At 44.4% G+C, this 18,443-nt stretch overlaps 1 protein-coding gene across 1 annotated transcript in view; it reads right to left on the bottom strand.

The window, feature by feature from the left end:
- CTNNA1 (catenin alpha 1) overlaps window positions 1-2,805 on the bottom strand; it is a 179,983-nt gene extending 177,178 nt beyond the window's left edge. The window contains exon 1 of the mRNA XM_030319218.2: window positions 2,677-2,805. The gene's annotated coding sequence lies outside the window, so the exon portion shown is untranslated. The remainder of the gene's footprint in view (window positions 1-2,676) is intronic.
- Window positions 2,806-18,443: the final 15,638 nt, after the last annotated feature.

Here is an 18,443-nt window from a genome sequence, read left to right as displayed (position 1 = left end):
CACTGACAGTATGGAGCCTGCTTGGGATTCTCTCTCCTTCCCGCTCTCTGCCCCTCCCCCACTCACACTTCCCTCTCTCTCCCTCTCTCAAAAATAAATAAGCGAACCTCGGGGCGCTTGGGTGGCTCAGTCGGCTGGGCGTCCTACTTTGGCTCAGATCATGATCTCACAGTTCATGAGTTTAAGCCTCGCGTCAGGCTCCATGCTGACAGGGCTCCATGCTGACATCAGGGACAGAGCCTAGAGCTTGCTTTGCATTCTCTGTCTCCCTCTCGCTCAGCCCCTCCCTACTCTTACTCTGCCTCTCCCTCAAAAATAAACATTAAAAAAATTTTTTAAGTAAATAAATGAATAAACTTTAAAAAAAAACAAAAAACAAAAAAACCAGATCATGAAACTCCCCACAATAGCTGCTTACAGCTCTTAGCATAAAATTCAAACGTGACCTGGCATTCTGCAATCTCATGTGAGGCCTTCCCCACCCCAAAAGTTTTCAAGATATACAGGTCTTCTCTTAGGTCTCAAGCCACATGAAGTTCATTCCTATCTCAGGACATTCAACACAAGCAGAGGACCGTGTTCCCTTGTCCAGATCTTCACCAGCACTACACACCACCACCCGCAACAACCAGTCTGTCCATCATGTCTCAGGCTATTACTTTCTCAAAAAAAATTCCAGGACCCTACCAGTTACTGCTGATCTCCACATGTGGTTTAGGTTTCCAGAAAAGTGTCTCATTCTGGGCATGCTGAGGCTGAGAAGCCCCTAGGACACTCAGCTCTCTGGTGTACAGGTGACCATGTAGGTCAGGTGAGACATCCACGGTAAGAAGAGAAGCTTGGACTTTAGTATCTAAGTTTGAAGACAGGGAGACTGTGAGAAGAGATTCTCACCGTGGAAAAGGCACCCCTGATCTCTCAATCACTGTCTGGAATGAAATGTTGATGATGGGAATGAAGGTGATGCCACGTCAATGGTGTGAAAAACTGAGACATGTTGGATAGAATCTCGGGCATGAGTAGACTGAAAAAAAAACAACAACAACAACAACACACAACTGAAAAGAGCCAAAAATTTAAGGAAAACCAGAAGAGTTATGTCACAATTCCACAAACTCCTCTTCTCTTTTATGTTTCCTCCACTGACAAAACCCTACTTATGTTTCATCCAGTTCAAATGCCATTCTCTTCCAGAAGCCTTTCTGGACTTCTCCAAACAAAACTTATTAGCCCCCTCTCCATGCGTCCGCAAGTTTCTTTTATCGTTAGTAGTGTATAAAATTTGACCCATCGACAAGTACTGTTAGGGTCTGCCCTACACTACATCTAGGCTATATACCTTCCCTACATTACACTGTCAGCTCTTGGGGGGCACAGACGAAATCTTAAATCATCTGTGGGTCTGAAAGAAAAGTGGATAAAACAGTTATTTTTTAAAAGTTAAGAAGGATAAATAACTGGCGAGAGGCTATCGGTAATTTCTCCACTTTTAACATCTTATGAAACAAATAACAATTAAATTTGTATAAATTATTTTAATTTATTTAATTAATAACAGTAATTTAACCTACATTTTCTTAAAGTAACATATACCTGTAGTGTCCTTTAAAAAGTCAGTGCCAAAAAAAAAAAAAAATATCCTCTCATGGAAATGCTTATCCTGTGGCAACAATACAATGATGTAACCGTTTCCTTCAACATATATACGATATGCCCTAAGTTTATTTGGAGACTTACCATATCTTAACATAATCTTCTAAACTGTAGATTCTGTACAAAACAAACACCAAAAAAATGTTAGAGAGGCAGGAGGACATGAGGGTGTCTGCCAATCCTGGTTTGAGCCAACTGCCGCCTGCATTGTTGGGAAGCCATTCCTGCCAAGCCAGGGTCAGGCATTCGGTCCACATTTGTTCCAACAAGTGCTTCACACACGCACACTCCTTTAAAAGTCCACAAAAAAGACTCCAACGCCACCCGTGAATACCAGAACTAACCAGAGGGAAGTACGTCCTATTAACCAGCACGAATAGACTGAGTAATTGCACAACAAAGGTTAACTTGGTACACGCCAAAAGTCCACTCGGGTGTGGCGCACCTTCCCAGCCAGACCCAGTCCGAGAAAGACAGCACTGCACTCTCACATTCGCCCCGGCCGCGCGTGCGGGACCTCGGGCTCCGCAATCCTCACGTCCACCCGCCAGCCAAGTTTCGGAGGCGGGGGAGGAGGGTGCGACCACGGAAACCACAAACCACAATCACTTCACAGGAAAGCTCAACTCTCCGCCACTCCCGTACCGGAAACAGCGCGCAGCCTCCGCTCCACAAGGAAGGCGGCCGAGGGGGTCGGGCGCGCGCGCCGAGTCGGCCGCGACAAAGTTTAGAAACCGGGAGAAACTTTCCCGGGAGGAAACGGCGCGTCCGCGCGGGGGCTGCAGCTCGCTCCGACCAGCCACTGCGGCCCTCAACTTCCACAGCGCAGGAAGAGGCGGCCCCGCCCGCTCGCCCCCCAGAGGAGCAGGCCGGGGGCCCCGCAAGAGAAACCGGTCGGGCGCCGCACCGCAGCCCTTCAGAAGCCCGATTCAGGGCGGCGTCGCGGAGAATACAGTGGCCGGCCCGCCCACAAGAGGAGCCCCTCAGCCCGGGTGCGGAGCCCGCGTCCGCCTGAAGAGTTACCTGCGGCGAGTGGGCGAGCGCAGGAAGAATTCCCGAGGCCCGAAGCCGACGGCCGCCGCTTTGTCTCCCTCCAGTCCGGCTCCGAAGAGGAATGGGCAGCGCGGCGCCCCCGCCCCCGCCCGCGGCCCCGGCCCCGCCCGCCCTTCCCGGCACCTCCCTCCGGCGCGCTCTTCCCGGCGCCTCCCGCCGTCGCCCGCTTTCCAGGCCCTCGCTTTGGGGGTGGGGGGGGGGGGGGGGGTGCGGTGGGGGGGGGGGAGGTCCCGACGGAGGACGTTGGCGACGCCGAGGCGGGCCCCCAGGAGGACCTCTTGCTCTCCGCCCTTTACCCCTGAGTTACTTCATCCCAAGGCCCCAGTGGGCTTTCGGGCCGGGAGTGACACCCATCCCCGCTCCGAGAAGTAAGTAGGAGGAGCGGTGACTCCTGGAACAGCCCGCGAGCGGGGGAGGGCAGGTGAGTCACCGCTCCGCGCACAGGTGAGTCTCCCGGCGCTGCCCGCGCTGGCCCCACCCCCCAGCCGGTGGCTCAGGGACTGGGCGCGGCGACGCAGTCCTGTGGACGCTCCTCTGAGGAGTGCCACAGGTGCTCCCGAGTAACAGTCTTCCAGAAAAGTAGTCTAGGCCCACTCACTGATTTTACGGAAGGAAACTGGCCTCACAGCTTGAGGCGGAGTGGAACTAGAATCCGACTCCAGGGACCTTATAATGTGAGGTGGAAGGCCTCCTTGAAATCACCTAACTCATCCCCTCACTTGACAGATCCGGAAGCCAAGATCCCTCCGGTTGAAGGACAAGGAACATGTCACAGCAGGAACCCCTCTTGTGATTGCCCCCTGCACACACAGACACACACTTGATGGACCTGGCTTTTATCCCTACCCCTCAAGCCATTTAGGGAATGTTTATCCCCACCCTTCCTTATCTTCCTGGTGAATGCTCTAAAATAACTTCAAAACAAACAAAACAAAAACAAACAAAACAATTACATATTCACTGTCAGCCTGATTAAAAAAAAAAACAAACAAAAAAAAAACCCAAAAAACCTAAAGGTTTCAACTCCTTCATCCTGGGGTGATGAACAAGGTTGATTTCAGTATTGGCCTAGAAATCCAAAATAATGCAAGACCCAATACCCACTGCAATCTTGGTGCTGAGCACTGAGTAGGGTACTAGGGAGACTGCCCACAACATGTTTACCCTTTACTACTCACATCTCCTTCTCCCCCAGGGAATACAAACTCCTGGAAAACAAAACCTGTATTTCCTCCAACACCCCAGCTCAATGCTCATCCCCTAGACAGTGCCAAGTTAACATCTACAGGTGAATGTGCCCATGGTAATTCAAAGCACTCTGGGTTTCTGCTAGGTAAGAGATGTGGACAAGGCACAATAGAGGACCATGAAGGGAGAGAACAAACTTCAAAGAGAAAGAGAGACCTTAACAAGCCATTCTTGCCCCAATACACCCCATTCTCTTTCTGTCTTCAGAGTCTTTGCTCCTGTAGTCTCCCTTGCCTGGAATGCCATGGCTTCCCCCCACTACCACACTTGGCTACCTCAGAACATAGTAATCAATCAATAAATATCTGTTTGAACCAAAAGAGACAGTTAAGGGATTATACTCCATACCTTTGTATATCCATCACTTCACTCAGGAGCAGCTACTTAACTTGTGAGGCCCTTGTTCAAAAATTATTAGCAATTTCAAGACAGCAGAGTATTCATGAAGCCATTCTAAGCATAAGGCCCTACTATAGGTTTAATATTTATGTCCCCAAAAGTTCATATTTTGAAAACCTAGTGCCAAAACTCATGGTATTAGGAGAGGGACTTTGGGGAGGTGACTAGGTCATAAGGGTGGAGCCCTCTGGAATGGGATTAGTGCCCTTATAAAAGAGGCCCCAGAGACATCCCTTGCCCCTTCTGCCATGTGAGGACACAGCAAGAAGGCTCTATGAACCACAAAGAGAGGAAGAGAACTCTCACCAGAATGTTACCATGCTGATACCTTGCTCTTGGACTTTCCAGTCCCCAGAACTATGAGAAAGAAATTTCTCAGTCTGTGGTATTTTGTTATAGCAGTGCAAAGGCCTTAAAGATGAAAGCGCAAGGGTTGTTTTGAGAAGAGAAGGGTCAGGTGACAAAAAGGATATGCTAAGGGACTTGCAGTATGCCCTGTAAGCTAGCGGAGTCAGGTTTCTACCTCTGAGAAACCTTGAAAAGCTTACCAGGAAGACTTGAGCTTTCACCGTGTCCCAGGCACTTCCTTTGTGCCAGGTGGTGGGGGAGCCATGACACGATAGAGAATAAAATACCCTGATGCTCTTCTCACACAACTTAAAATATAATGGAAGAGACAGCTATTAAAACAGGTAAAACTATAAAAAGGAAGTCAAGTGTGAAGATAGAAGAGAGATAGAAGTAGATATGAGGGGGAAATTAACCTAGGCTGGGTTCAGCGACCTGAGGAAGTGACCTTTATGTTATGACCCACGCCGGTCATACTTTAGCACTCACCTCTGTACCAAAATTGCTTTCATCAAGGTCTCTGATAACCTCCATGATGCCAAATCCAGTGGTCAGTCTTGTGCACAGTTGACTTTTACCATCATCAGTGCTTGATCACTCTCCTTCTTGACACACTATCTTCATTGGGCCTCCAGGACACTAGGTTCTTCGGAGTTTCTTCAGCATCCCTAGCTGCAACTTCTTATTCTCCTTTGGAGATTCCTTCTAAATCCTCCCAACCTTTAAATGTTAGAGCAGCAGTTCTCAAAGTGCACTCCAAGGACTCCTGAGTCCCTTTTTTTTTGAGGGGGAGGGGGTAGTGTAAGGTGAAAACTATTTTCATAATAATATTAGAATATCATTTGCCTTTTTCACTCCCAGTCTTTCATGGTGTACACTATAGTGTTCCAGACGACATGATGTATCATATGGCATCACACAGAATGCAGAAGCAGATGGAGAATCCAGTTACCTTTTATTAAACCAGACAGTTAAAGAGATTTGCAAAAATGCAAATAATAATGACACTTCTCCCTAAATTTCCTTTTGTTTTCGACAACATTGTCATTTTGCTTTAAAAGATGTTATTGATGATAATGTAATAATACAGTAAACATTGACAGACAAAACTCACATAAACAAAAGCTCTTTGAGATCCTCAAAAAGTTTTAAGAGTGTAGAAGATTCTTGAGATCAAAAAGTTTAAGAACTGATGTTACAGTGTCCCAGGATCCATCCTTAGACCCTTTTGTCTGCCATAAACCCATTGGCGACCTCATCCAATCTTTTGGCATTAAATATGCTGACAATTCCAGGTTTATGATGCAACCTGAACCTTTCCCTTGAATTCTAACTCCCATATTCATTTCCCTACTTGATACCTCCATTTGGATACCTAGTAGGCATCTAGACATTTCACTTTATATGTCTATGTGTCTAAACTGATTTCCTGACAACTGTCCAAACCTGCCGATCCCACAGTTTTCTTCCTTTCATTAAATGGCAACTCCATTCTTCTAGTTGTTTAGGCCAAAAACCTTGGAATCATCCTTGACCATGTTCTTTTCCTCACACATTTTATATCTGATTACTCAACCAATCCTGTGCCTCTACCTTCAAAATGTAGTGTGTGTGTGTGTGTGTGTGTGTGTGTGTGTGTGTGTGTGTATTTTATACCATTTCCACTGTTAACATCCTGAATCAAGCCATCATTATCACTTACTTGAATTTCACAGAAGCCTCCTGACTGGTCTCCTTACTTTCGCCCTTGCCTCCCACAGTCTACTCTTATTTCAGCAGCTGGAGTGATTCTGTTAAAATATAAGTCCATACATGTCACTCCTACTCTGCCCAGAATCCTCCAATGGCTCCTATCCCACCCAGAGGAAAAGGCAAGGTCCTTATAAGGGCCTGCAGACCTTACCTGCTCCTACACATTTCTCTGACACACTGGCCTCTTTACTATTCCTGGAACCCATCAGGCAGGCTCTCCCCTTAGGGCCTTTGCTTTCTGCCTGGAATGCCCTCCTTCAAATAACTGCCTGACTCACACTCTCTCACCTCCCCCAGGTCTAGGCTCAGCTGTCCACTTTTGGGGAGGCCTCTTGGCCACCCTATTTAAATTGCAACCATTTCTTCCAACATCCCCATCCTTCTTTCCTTGCTTTTATTTCTCCTTAGAGTATATCACCATCTGACATATGAAGTCATACATAATTATATTTATATTTATATATTTATTTTTTAACTTATTGTTTTCTCCGTTTTCCACCAGAATTTAAGCCTCATGAGGGTGAGAATGTTGTCTATTTTATTCAGTGCTATGTCTTTGATGCTAGACTAGTGCCTGGTACATAGCAGATCCCTCAATAAATATTTGTTGAATGATGAAAGAATGAATAAGTGGGACCTTAAAAAAAGACAATGACAAATGGATAGGGAGGGAAGGAAAGAGTTTGATTCTAGACCAAGGGACAAGGAACTTTGAAGGTCCTGAGGTCCCATTACAGGAAAAGAAGTTCTCTGATTTAGGAGCTGGTGAGGTAAGCAGAGGCCAGACTGGAGAGGGCTTTTTAAGGCTTTCACACTTTACTACAAGGGGAAGGGGACAACTGCAAAGGATTTTACACAAAGAGATAATATGATCTTATTTTGTTTTTAAAAATTTTGCTTTGGAAGAAAGGCAGATTGTAAAGCAGTGCACATAATACCCTATTTATGTTTGAACAACATACATATCCATTTTAATACTCTTTTCTCATAGCTGCTAAGCCATTTAAAACATATCATCTGTTCAGAAACCCTCCAGTTTGTCCTATCTCACTCAGAATAAATCTACAAGATCTTGCCTAGCAACCTCAGACCCATCTTTGGCTTTTCCCCTACATCTTTCCCTACTGCCCTGTACTTTTCCATAACACATCAAGCACTTTCCTGCCTCATGCCTTTGCATTTCCAGTTCCTTATGCTTGGAATGGTCTTCCCCCCATAGCATTTTATCTCACCCCATGGCTTCATTCAGATCCAAAGGTCTCCTTGTTCAAGCGGCATTCCCTAACTGCCCTTCATAAAATACCACTAGCACCCCCCCACGTCCCTCCCCTACCCTCTCCATTATATTTCGTATTTTTTAAAGATATTTTTAAATTTTAATGTATTTTTTTTTGAGAGAGAGAGAGAGAGAGAGAGCACATGAGTGGGGAGAGAGGCAAAGGGAGAAAAAAGAGAGAATCTTAAGCAGGCTCCTTGATCAGTGTGGAGCCAAATGAGGGGCTCAGTTCCATGACCCTGGGATCATGACCTGAACTGAAATTGAGATTTGGACACCCCACCACTGAACCAGCCATGTGTCCTTCATTTTATTTCTTTATCCTACGTACTTCATAGCACTAGTCACCACCTAATACATTATATGAGTACTTATTTACTATCTGTCTTCTCCATTAGAATGTAAGTGTTGTTAAAGCAGGTAAATTTTTCTGTTCATTGTTGTGGTTCCAGCACCTAGAACTGTGCCTGGCAGATAAGAGGTTCTCAGTTGAATGAATGGTTACAAGTGTGTAACAATACACAGCAAAGTTTTGTGATTACATGCTGGGAGAGGAGTTAAGAGCACTTTTAGGTTTTCTGTATATAGAATAGTATATAAGGGTAGTGCATGGAAAAAAAGTGGGATAGATTTGGGACCTATGCAAAAGGACAGAAGATCCTCAGTCTTGCCAGTAGATTGGATATGGAGCTTTCTAACTTGATCAGCTGAAGAAATTATGGTGCCACTGACCCAGATGGAGAGCTCTGGAGGTAAAGGAGGTACAGATAGCGTGGGAAACAATGCAGACAAAGAGCTGTTTTCTGTCATGCTTAGTTTTAGTACCTACCAGACATCTAAGAAGAGATATCCTGTAGACAGCAGTATATCCAAATCTGAACTCAGGAAAGGCCGAGTGGAGATAGAGGTATGGACTCATCTGCACCTGAGAACGTGCAGAAAGAAAAGATGGAGGCCCAAGATCAACTTTTAAGAGAAAGAAGAGCTAGAACGGGAGACCGAGTTCCCTTCTGCAGCCCCAGAGCCCTCCTTTTCCTTTCCTACATCATGATCTTGTCAATTTCCTGCGCCCTCTACTTGGAAATCTCTTTGCCCTAACTCTTCATCTTGCCTCCTTCTTTTTCTTTTTTTTTTAATTAATATTTATTTAGTGTCTGTATGCTGGATTTTTAGATCACTTACACTGTTTTTTCCCCAATCTTTTCAGCCATTTTAAAATATTTTATTCTTTTTGGAACAGTTTTAGGTCATGACAAAATTGAGAGAGGTAGAGATTTCCCATATGGACCTTGTATCCACACATTCATAGCCTCCCCCATTATCAGTGTTCCCCACCAGAGTAGTACCTTTGTTAAAACTGATGAGCCTATATTGACCCATCATAATCACCCAAAGCCACAGTTTACATTACATTTGACTCTTGGTGTATATTCTACAGGTTTGGACAAACGTGTAGTAACATGTATCTGTCATTATAATACTGTACAAAGTATTTTCACTGTCCTGAAAATCTGCTACGCTTTGCCTATTCATCCCTGCCTCTGCTTCTCATTCTTAGGGACCAATTTGACATCGCCTGGTCAGAGAGGCCTTCCCTGACCACACCCCCACACCCCAGCCACTCTCTACCACATTACCTTATTTCTACTCTCTATAGCACTCATCCCTCTCTAGAATTGCCTTGTTTGCCTACTGGTTTATTTTCTGTCTCCTCCATTAGATTCTAAGTTTCATGAGGACAGGAATCTTTCTGACTTTTTCCACTTCTCTGCTTCTGCATAGTACCTGGAACATAAAATGCACTTTAAAAATATTTGCAGGGTCGCCTTTATTGGCTGGCTCAGTCAATAAAGCATATAACTCTTGATCTCATGGTCGTGAGTTTGAGCCCCTTGTTGGGTACAGAGATTATTTAAATAAATAAAACTTTACAAAATATATTGGCAGAAAGAATGAGTAGCCATAGATATGGGAGGAAAACCAAGTGGCAGTGAAGCCAAGAAATTGTTCACTAATGTCAATTGATGACATTTGGGTTGAGGCTTGCATTTAGTTAACCTTGCATTAAGGTTTCAACTTACTTCAGGTTGCTGAACATAGAGCGCATAATCATGAGGGTTAAACTACACTAAGAATGTAATAGAAAAACAATGAAAAGAATCAGCAAGGCTTTATGGAATACTCTAAAAAGTTACACAAAATAATGTCAACATGTCAATAAAGATGAACTATCAGCGATCATTTTGGAGACTCTCTACATTATGACAGTTTTGTTATTGTTTATCTACATTGGACTGGTTAAATATCTTCACAGTTTGCAAAGCACTTTTCCAGGATATTATCTCATGGGAGGCACTTCACAACCCTTAAGGAAGGTAAAACCAAATGAGTGAAGTTCCAAAACTGATGAAGATGAGAACTGGCTTGGCAGCCTTGGAATGAAAAGTTGGAAAATCTTTACCTCTTGTTGTGGCCGTGAAATAATGAACACACACACACACACACACACACACACACACACACGACCACCACCAATATTAAGTCCCATAGAAGAGATCAAAGTGACTCTTGGCTTAACCTGAAGAAAGCTAACAAAGAAGGTCAGATTTGGACAAGAGTCAATAAAAACTAAAGGTAAAACCACTGTGTAGGACCACATGACGGTCAAAGACAAATGAATGCCTGATGGCCCTGATTGCCTATTTCTCTCCAGACAGGTGGGGGGAAAGCAGTAAAGCCCTGCCACCCTGGAAGCTTTGTCTATTATTCCTCATTTCTGTATAGCTCAGTAACTCACAACTCAGGCTGCACATCAGAATCACCTGGAGAGTTTTTGTTTGTTTTTTTAAGAGAGTGCAAGCACCAAATTGGGGAGAGGGGCAGAGGGAGAGAATCCTAAGCTCCGCGTGGAGCCTGACACAGGGCTCAATCCCATGGCCCTGGAATCATGACCTGAGTTGAAACTAAGGGTTGGACACTTAACCAACTGAGCCACCCAGGTGCCACTGGAAATCTTTTTAAAATATGATACCTAGGGGGTGCCTGGGTGGCTCAGTCAGTTGAGCGTCTGACTCTTGATTTCAGCTCGTGAGCTCACAGTTCCTGAGATTGAGCCCTACATCAGGCTCTGGGTGACAGCATGAAGCCTGCTTGGGATTCTCTCTCTCGTTCTCTCTGCCCTTGCCCCACTAGTGTTCACACAATCTCTCTCTCTCTCTCTCTTTCTCTCTCTCTCTCAAATAGGGTACCTGGGTGGCTCAGTCAGTTAAGTGTCTGTCTTTGGCTTAGGTCACGGTGTCACAGTTCATGAGTTCAAGCCCCGCATCAGGCTTTATGCTGACAGCGCGGAGCCTGCTTGAGATTCTCTCTCTCCTCTCTCTCTGCCCCTACCCTGCTTGCATTCTCTGTCTCAAAATAAATAAATAAAACTTTCTTTTAAAAATTAAAATAAACTAAAAAAAAGCGTCATTAAAGAAAATATATTAGGGGCGCCTGGGTGGCTCAGTCGGTTAAGCGTCCGACTTCAGCTCAGGTCACCATCTCACGGTCCGTGAGTTCGAGCCCCGCGTCGGGCTCTGGGCTGATGGCTCAGAGCCTGGAGCCTGCTTCCGATTCTGTGTCTCCCTCTCTCTCTGCCCCTCCCCCGTTCATGCTCTGTCTCTCTCTGTCTCAAAAATAAATAAACATTAAAAAAAAAAAAAAAAAAAAAAAAGAAAATATATCATACCCAGGCACCACCACCAGAAGCAGGGATTCAACTCTTCCTAGGTAGGGACTAAGCAATTTTTAAATCTCCCAAGTTGATTCTAATATGCAGCGAGTTGAGAAAACACTGATAACTATTCTAAGCGCAGACAGAAAACAAAGTCAAGTCAAGTATACTTACAACTCACTCATTAATTCATTTGCTCATACAATAATAATTACTTTAGGGGCACCTGACTGACTCAGTAAGTAGAGCATGCAACTCTTGATCTCAGGGTCGTCAGTTCGAGCCCCACATGGAGCGTAGAGATTACTTAAATAAATAAAACATAAAAAAATTATTTTAAGACTCCATAACTGAAAATAATAATAGCTCATAGCTAACAAGTCTTTGGTGTATGCCAGGCTTTGTGCTAAGAACTTCATGTGTCACCCAAGCCTCTCAACAATCCTGAAACAGTTACTACTTTTTTCCTCATTCTATGGATGAGAAAACATAGACTCAGGTCACACTGGGAATATGTGACAGTGCTAGGACCCAAATCCCCCAGAATCCAGAACCAGACTCTTAACGACCCCCACTTAGCCTCTGAATATCAATGCCTTGTAAAAACTTTTTGTTGAAAAGCCAAATTCAAACAGTTTTCATGTCAAGACTACATCATGATGGAAATAATTTAAATTCCAGGTTCTTAAGCTGTATGCATTTTGTCTTTTTGCATAGCTCCAATTTGACAAATGGGGCTGGCTGGGGTCTTGGGGGTGGGGGGAGACCAAGAGCTCACTTGTCTCTCTTACGTTTTTTGTTTTTTTTTTTAATGTTCTTATTTTTGAGAGAGAGAGCGCCGCATGCATGTATACGAAGACAGGTGGAGGAGGGACAGACAGAGGGGGACAGAGAATCAGAAGCGGGCTCTGTGCCGACAGGAGAGAGGCTGATGTGGGGCTTGAACCCACAAACCAGGAGATCATGACCTGAGCCAAAGTCACACTCTCAACCATCTGAGCCATCCAGGTGCCTCCACTGGGTTAAGTTTTAAATAAAAAAATCAGGGCGCCTGGGTGGCTCAGTTGGTTAAGTGTCCAACTTCAGCTCAGGCCATGATCTAACGGTTCATGAGTTCGAGCCCCGCGAGTTCGGGCTCTGTGCTGACGGCTTGAAGCCTGCTTTGGATTCTGTGTCTCTCTCTCTCTACCCCTCCCACTCATGCTCTCTCTCTCTCTCTCTCTAAAAAGTAAACATGAAAAAAATTTAATAAATAAAATAAAAACATCAAACTAAGGCCCTTGACACTTATAACACATGTGTAAGGTTCTCTTTATTCATGCTATTCATCTTCCCTGCAGAAAGTAAAATCAAGATTTAGTTCTTAAAATCAGTCAGCAGCGGGTGTTCATGATTCTCTCCTCTCTGATATGATCAAAGATGTGTACACAAAAACAAACACTTCCCTCCCCTTTCATGCTCATATTTTTGTTGATGACAATGGAAAAGGGAACTTGAAAGGAAAAAAGTTAAAGACTGTGACAACGAAGCAAAATTTTATCTAAAAATAAGTCTTTTAAAAAGGGGAGGGAATGGAGGAGTGGGGATGGGCTTTATTCTTCTCTTGAAGAGTATCAGTGGGCTTTATTATGAAAACCTGGTTCTTTGTATTCACTATTCTAAAAATTCTTTTTTTGTCTGGCATTTTTAGATTTTCATAGGAGTACGAAAAGTGCGATCAAAATAAGAATTGTTGCATTGTAGCATAAACGGAATTAAACTATTACACTTTAGATCTCAGATGTACTGGTGAATGAGTCATGTGTCTCCATTCATTGCTTCTGTTGCCTGACAACAATTTTTCTAGATTCTAAGAAACTTTGAGGAAAATAAAATCCACTGGAACAAAGCAGAGAGATACATCTGCCAGGAATCTTTACATGCTCCTGTAGGTCTGCATATAAGCATTCTGCATACAGGAGAACTTAAAATGGAAGCCAAGTCAGCCTTTGCTTTTTGTTTACCCAGAATGAATCTGATTCTGGGTTGACTGGACTCTACTGGGCTGAGTAGGCCATGGGATTCCCGGACTACAGGAGCTCCCAGTGGAGCATGGCAAACCTACAATCTGGACTGGTTCTTACCAGTCTGGCTTCTTTATTTCTTTAATCACAATAAATCACTCTTCCATCTGCCTAGGAGCCTGGCAGAAACCTGCCCCTCTATCACTGAAGACAATTATCATATTCATTTGTCCATTCATTTGTTCAATCAACAAATATTTCAGAGCACCTATTATATGACACACGTTGTACTAGACCCTGGAGATACAGTAGTGAGCAGCCCTCATGAAATTTACATTCTAGAAAAGGAGAAAGACAGTAAGGTAACAATTAAATGGACAATATGATTTCAAATAGAGTAAATATTAAGAGTGATGTGGAAGAAGCATGCTCATTTAGATAGGTCAGGAAAGGCCTCACTAAAAAGATGGTGTTTGAGTTGAGACTTGAATGACCAGAAGAGCATGGTGATGGAGTCAAATGTCCCAGAGGAGGAAACTGCATGTGCAAAAGCCCCAGGATGGGAATAAGCATGGCATATTCAAGGAAGAAAAGGAAGGCCATTGTACTGAGGGGTAGTAAATGAGGAAAAGAGTAGCACTAGATAAGGCCACAAAAGTAGGCAGGAGCCAAATCAGTGGAAGGCTCTGTAGGTGACAATAAGGAGTTTGGATTATCCTTTTAAAGCAGCAGGAGGCTCCCAGGGGATTAAGAATTGGAGTGAAAATGATCTGATTTGTATTTTTAATTATTTTTTTAAGTTTATTTATTTATTTTGAGTGAGAGAGTGAGAGCAAGAGAGAGAGAGAGAAGGGGAAGATACAGAGGGAGAGAGAGAATCCCACGCAGACTCCGCACCAGTGGGGAGCTTGATCCCACAAAATGTGAAATCATGACCTGAGCCCAAGAGTCAGAAGCGCAACCAAGTGAGCCACCCAGGTGCCCCTGATTTGCATTTTTAAAAGGTCACTTTGAGGTGCCTGGCTGGCTCAGCCAATAGAGAATACAACTCTTGATCTAGGGTCATGAGTTCAAGCCCCACATTGAGAGTGGAGCCTATATCATTAAAAATAAAAAATAAATAGTCACTTTGTTGTATTAAGAATGGAGTGTGAGAGAACATAAGTGAATGCCTATCATCATTCATTCATCTATTCATATATTCAGAATATTTTTTGGGTGCCTAATTGCCAGGCAATGTGCCAAGCACTGGAAATCATGGTGACAAAAGCATTATTCCTCCCCTCAAGGAGCTTACAAGACCATTGGAGAGACACAGGAGTACATAGTCTCTTATAATGAGCTAAGTGCTGTGCTGGGAATAATCTCCATGTGACATGGGAACCCAGAAGAATTCATTCATTCATTCATTTAGTAAATACTTATGTGCCCAGGTCTTAAGATACAGTGGTGAACTAAACAGACAAGGCACGTATCCCCATGGTGTTTACAGATTAGTGGAGGAGATACACCAATTAAACACACAGACCTATCATTACCCATTGTGATATGACCTATGGAAGACAAATGATGTGACTGTATAGGAGGGGGGCCTGGTATAGTCCAGGAGGGCTCAGGAACCCTGAAGCATGAGCTGCAGCTATGTATTTTAAGTAGAAATTTTATGTAGAAAAGGAGAGGAAGATTGTCAATTATACCTCAATAAAGCTGGAGAAAGAGTAAGGAGAGAGTACTGTGGGCCAACCCCAGCTAGGTGGATTGGGAAACACTGTCTGACATCTAAGCTGAGTCCTGAAGGATAAGTAGAAGTTAGCCAGGTGAGGGGAGTTAGAGGGGGGAAGAGAAGGCATTCCAGGACGATAGAACGGCCTATGCAAAGACATGGAGGCAACAGAAAACACACCAGATTCTGGAAAAAAGCCAAGTGTTCAATATGGCTGGGCTGTATAGTAGTAAGGCACAGCAAGATTAAAGAGAATGGAGAGGTAAAGCAGGATTAGAATCTTTTGAACTTCATTCTGAGGGCAGCAGGAAACTGCTAAAGGACTTTAAGCAGGAGAAAGACCAGGCCCAATGAAGTATTAGGAACTTCTCTGGACACACAGAGAAAAGTGGCTGTGCCCTCACAACCTGCCATACTTTATCTAGAAGAGATCTTACTGAAAGTAGGTGTTAGGCTTTCATGGAAATCCCTCTTCAGGCTTTCTGAGCTGAGGGAGGGCTAGTTCAGCAAATGAGTTTGGCCACCCTATTTGGCCACTCTATTACTGCCTCTTCCCACTGTCCACAGCCCAGCACAGGACCAGCAGGATTAATGAATTCAAAAGACATCTGCTGGTTGTGCTGAGCAACAACTTATCTGGGTCTCCATAACTGGGCACACCAGGGAACCCAGTTTCCTCTAGCCTCATGGGCCATAATGTGGTGGACAGAGCAAGGGCCCTTCAGATATCAATGGTTTATTCCTTTCATTAATTTGCTTAAGGTGAGGTTATGGACAACCCTCCCCCCCGCCACACACACACCCAGACTAGTATCATTTGCACTCAGCATTTTGCTTTCATCTTGAACTTCCAGCCAAACATCTAGCTCTCTAGACCAAAGCCATTTTAGCCTGGTAGTGGGCAATGTCTTCTGATTGCTCTGCCCTCCAAGGGGTCTTTAGATTCAGGGGTGGGGAGAAGGTGTCCTGTGTCTCCTTGAGACTAAGGCCCAGGACACCAGGGTGAGATTTCCAAAATGTTGCCTAGGTGCATCCTTCCTGCCTCAGATGGCTTCCCATTGTTACAGGATAAAATCTAAACAATTTAGCCCAGCCTACAGGGCCCTTGGGAACACCCCCTTCCATGAGCTGTCCCCCTGCCTAGAGGGCCCTTTCCCCAGATATCCCTGTGGTGGTACCTTCTTATCATTCGAGTCTCAAATTAAATGGTACCTTCTCAATTTGGCCTCCCTGACAACCCACTCTAAGATAGCTGGATAGTCACTCTCTATCTCATCATCCCACTGTATTTTCTTCATAGCATATGTCACCATCTAAAATTAGTTGTTTATCTACTTGCTGATTGTTGGTCTTCTCCCTCTAGGATGTGGCCTGACAGCTTGGCTCTTGTCTGCTGCTTGGTTCTTGTTCACTGTTTCATCCCCAGTATCTAGAACAATGTCTGGCACATAGTGGTGCTGAATGAATGAACAGTCCTGGCCTATCTTCATCCTACTCCATCCCTGCAGTGTTCCCTAAGCTTTGGAGGGATGGAGGTGGGTGGAGGTCTTCAGACCTGCCTTGCTAATGATAGCCCCTAATGCCTACAACCTGGAATGACTTTCCTCCCTTCCTGGCCACCAACCTCCTCACTTCCACACTTATTTTCCCTTTACTTCCTCGTCATTCATGGACTCCCATGGATAGGAGTACAGGAGAATGCTCACTATCAACTCTTGCAGGATTAAACAAAGAGGCCAAGAAAAGTGACCGCTAAAGTTTGCACAGTGCTTCCCACCCCTCCAAGCATGTCCTCAAACTTTATCTCACTATGGTCTATGGGGAAGGGAAGTAATTTTTATCCTATCAGTGAGACTCAGAGAGGTCCAGCAGCCTGCCCAAGGAGTGAGTTGCTCTATTAGCAGTGCCTTTATTCTGCTATTTGGGAGCTCTTAACATGCTCATCCAAGATTCAGTTGCTAAGCTCCTAGGACGTGTGTGTAATTATTGTTGTCTAAAATACAGAACAGCAGAATGTGTAATTAGGTGCTTTTAATAAAGCCCTTTTGGATGATGCAGATGCTGATGCTGATGATGCTGAAGATGATGGCAATTTTTGATAATGATGACGATGAAGATGCTATCCTTGAAGACAAGGACCAGTAGGGAGCCCTTTTCTCAGAATGGAGCCAGAGCCAGCACCAAGGGCAAAGGGCTGATCAGGACGCAGCACTGCCTAGCATGTGATCTGAACTGGAGTTAGGCCACCTGTGACCTCCTCAGGGCTCCATTCTAATTGGTTGTGTGGCCTCACCAAGTGTCAATTTCCTCACCTCTAAATGGAAAGATTACCTGACTCTCATGGTTGTCGGGAGGCTCTTTGGAAGTAATCAAACAAGCTTATTATCACTGAGCCTTTATCACAGTAAATGCTTTGTGGTTATACTAGCAAATTCTTACAAACAGCATACTTTAGGACAGGTAATGTTCTAAGCACTTTATATATATTAGCTCATTTATGTAACACACTATAAGGTAGGAATGAACATCATCACCTCTGTTTAATAGAGAAACTAAGGCACACACCGGGAAGTAGAATAATTTGACGATGATCACAGAGCCAGAAAGTGCCAGACCTGGGTGTTGGACCAGGTGTGAGTCCAGAGGCATCACACAGCCGTGGTGACCATGGAGACGCACTGCTCAGATCTCCCTTTGAAAGAACTGTTGCGGTGGACAGAGTTGGGCCACCTTGAGACTCATCACAGCATCCACACCAAGGCCTTGCTTGTTCTGGGCCACTCTCAGCCTCTGACCCACAGCAGGGGTGCCAGAGCCGGGCCATTCCTGCCCAACATGAGACTCCTCTGATGGGCAACTTTTGTGTGCATGTGGTAAAATATACATAACATGAAATTTTCCAAATTGATCATTTTAGCTATTTTTAAATATACAGATCAGTGGCATTACATACATTCACATTGTTGTGCAACCATCATTGTCATTCATCTTCAGAACCTTTTCATCTTCCCAAACTGAAACCTCATACCCATTAAACATTAACTCCTCAGGGTGCCTGAGTGCCAGTCGGCTGAGTATCCAACTCTTGATTTTGGCTCAGGTCATGATCTCACCTTCATGAGATCAAGCCCACATCAGGCTTAGCACTGGACATGGAGCCTGTTTGAGATTCTCTCTCTCCCTTTCTTTCTGCCCCTCTCCTGTACTCTCTCTCTCTTAAAAAAAAAATTGGGGCACCTGGGTGGCTCAGTTGGTCAAGCAGCTGACTTTGGCTCA

Source organism: Lynx canadensis, chromosome A1 (genome assembly GCF_007474595.2).
Source record: "Lynx canadensis isolate LIC74 chromosome A1, mLynCan4.pri.v2, whole genome shotgun sequence".
NCBI classification, from domain to species: domain Eukaryota; kingdom Metazoa; phylum Chordata; class Mammalia; order Carnivora; family Felidae; genus Lynx; species Lynx canadensis.
The sequence above is the reverse complement of the archived record's forward strand: the minus strand, read 5'-3'. Positions and strand labels throughout refer to the sequence as shown.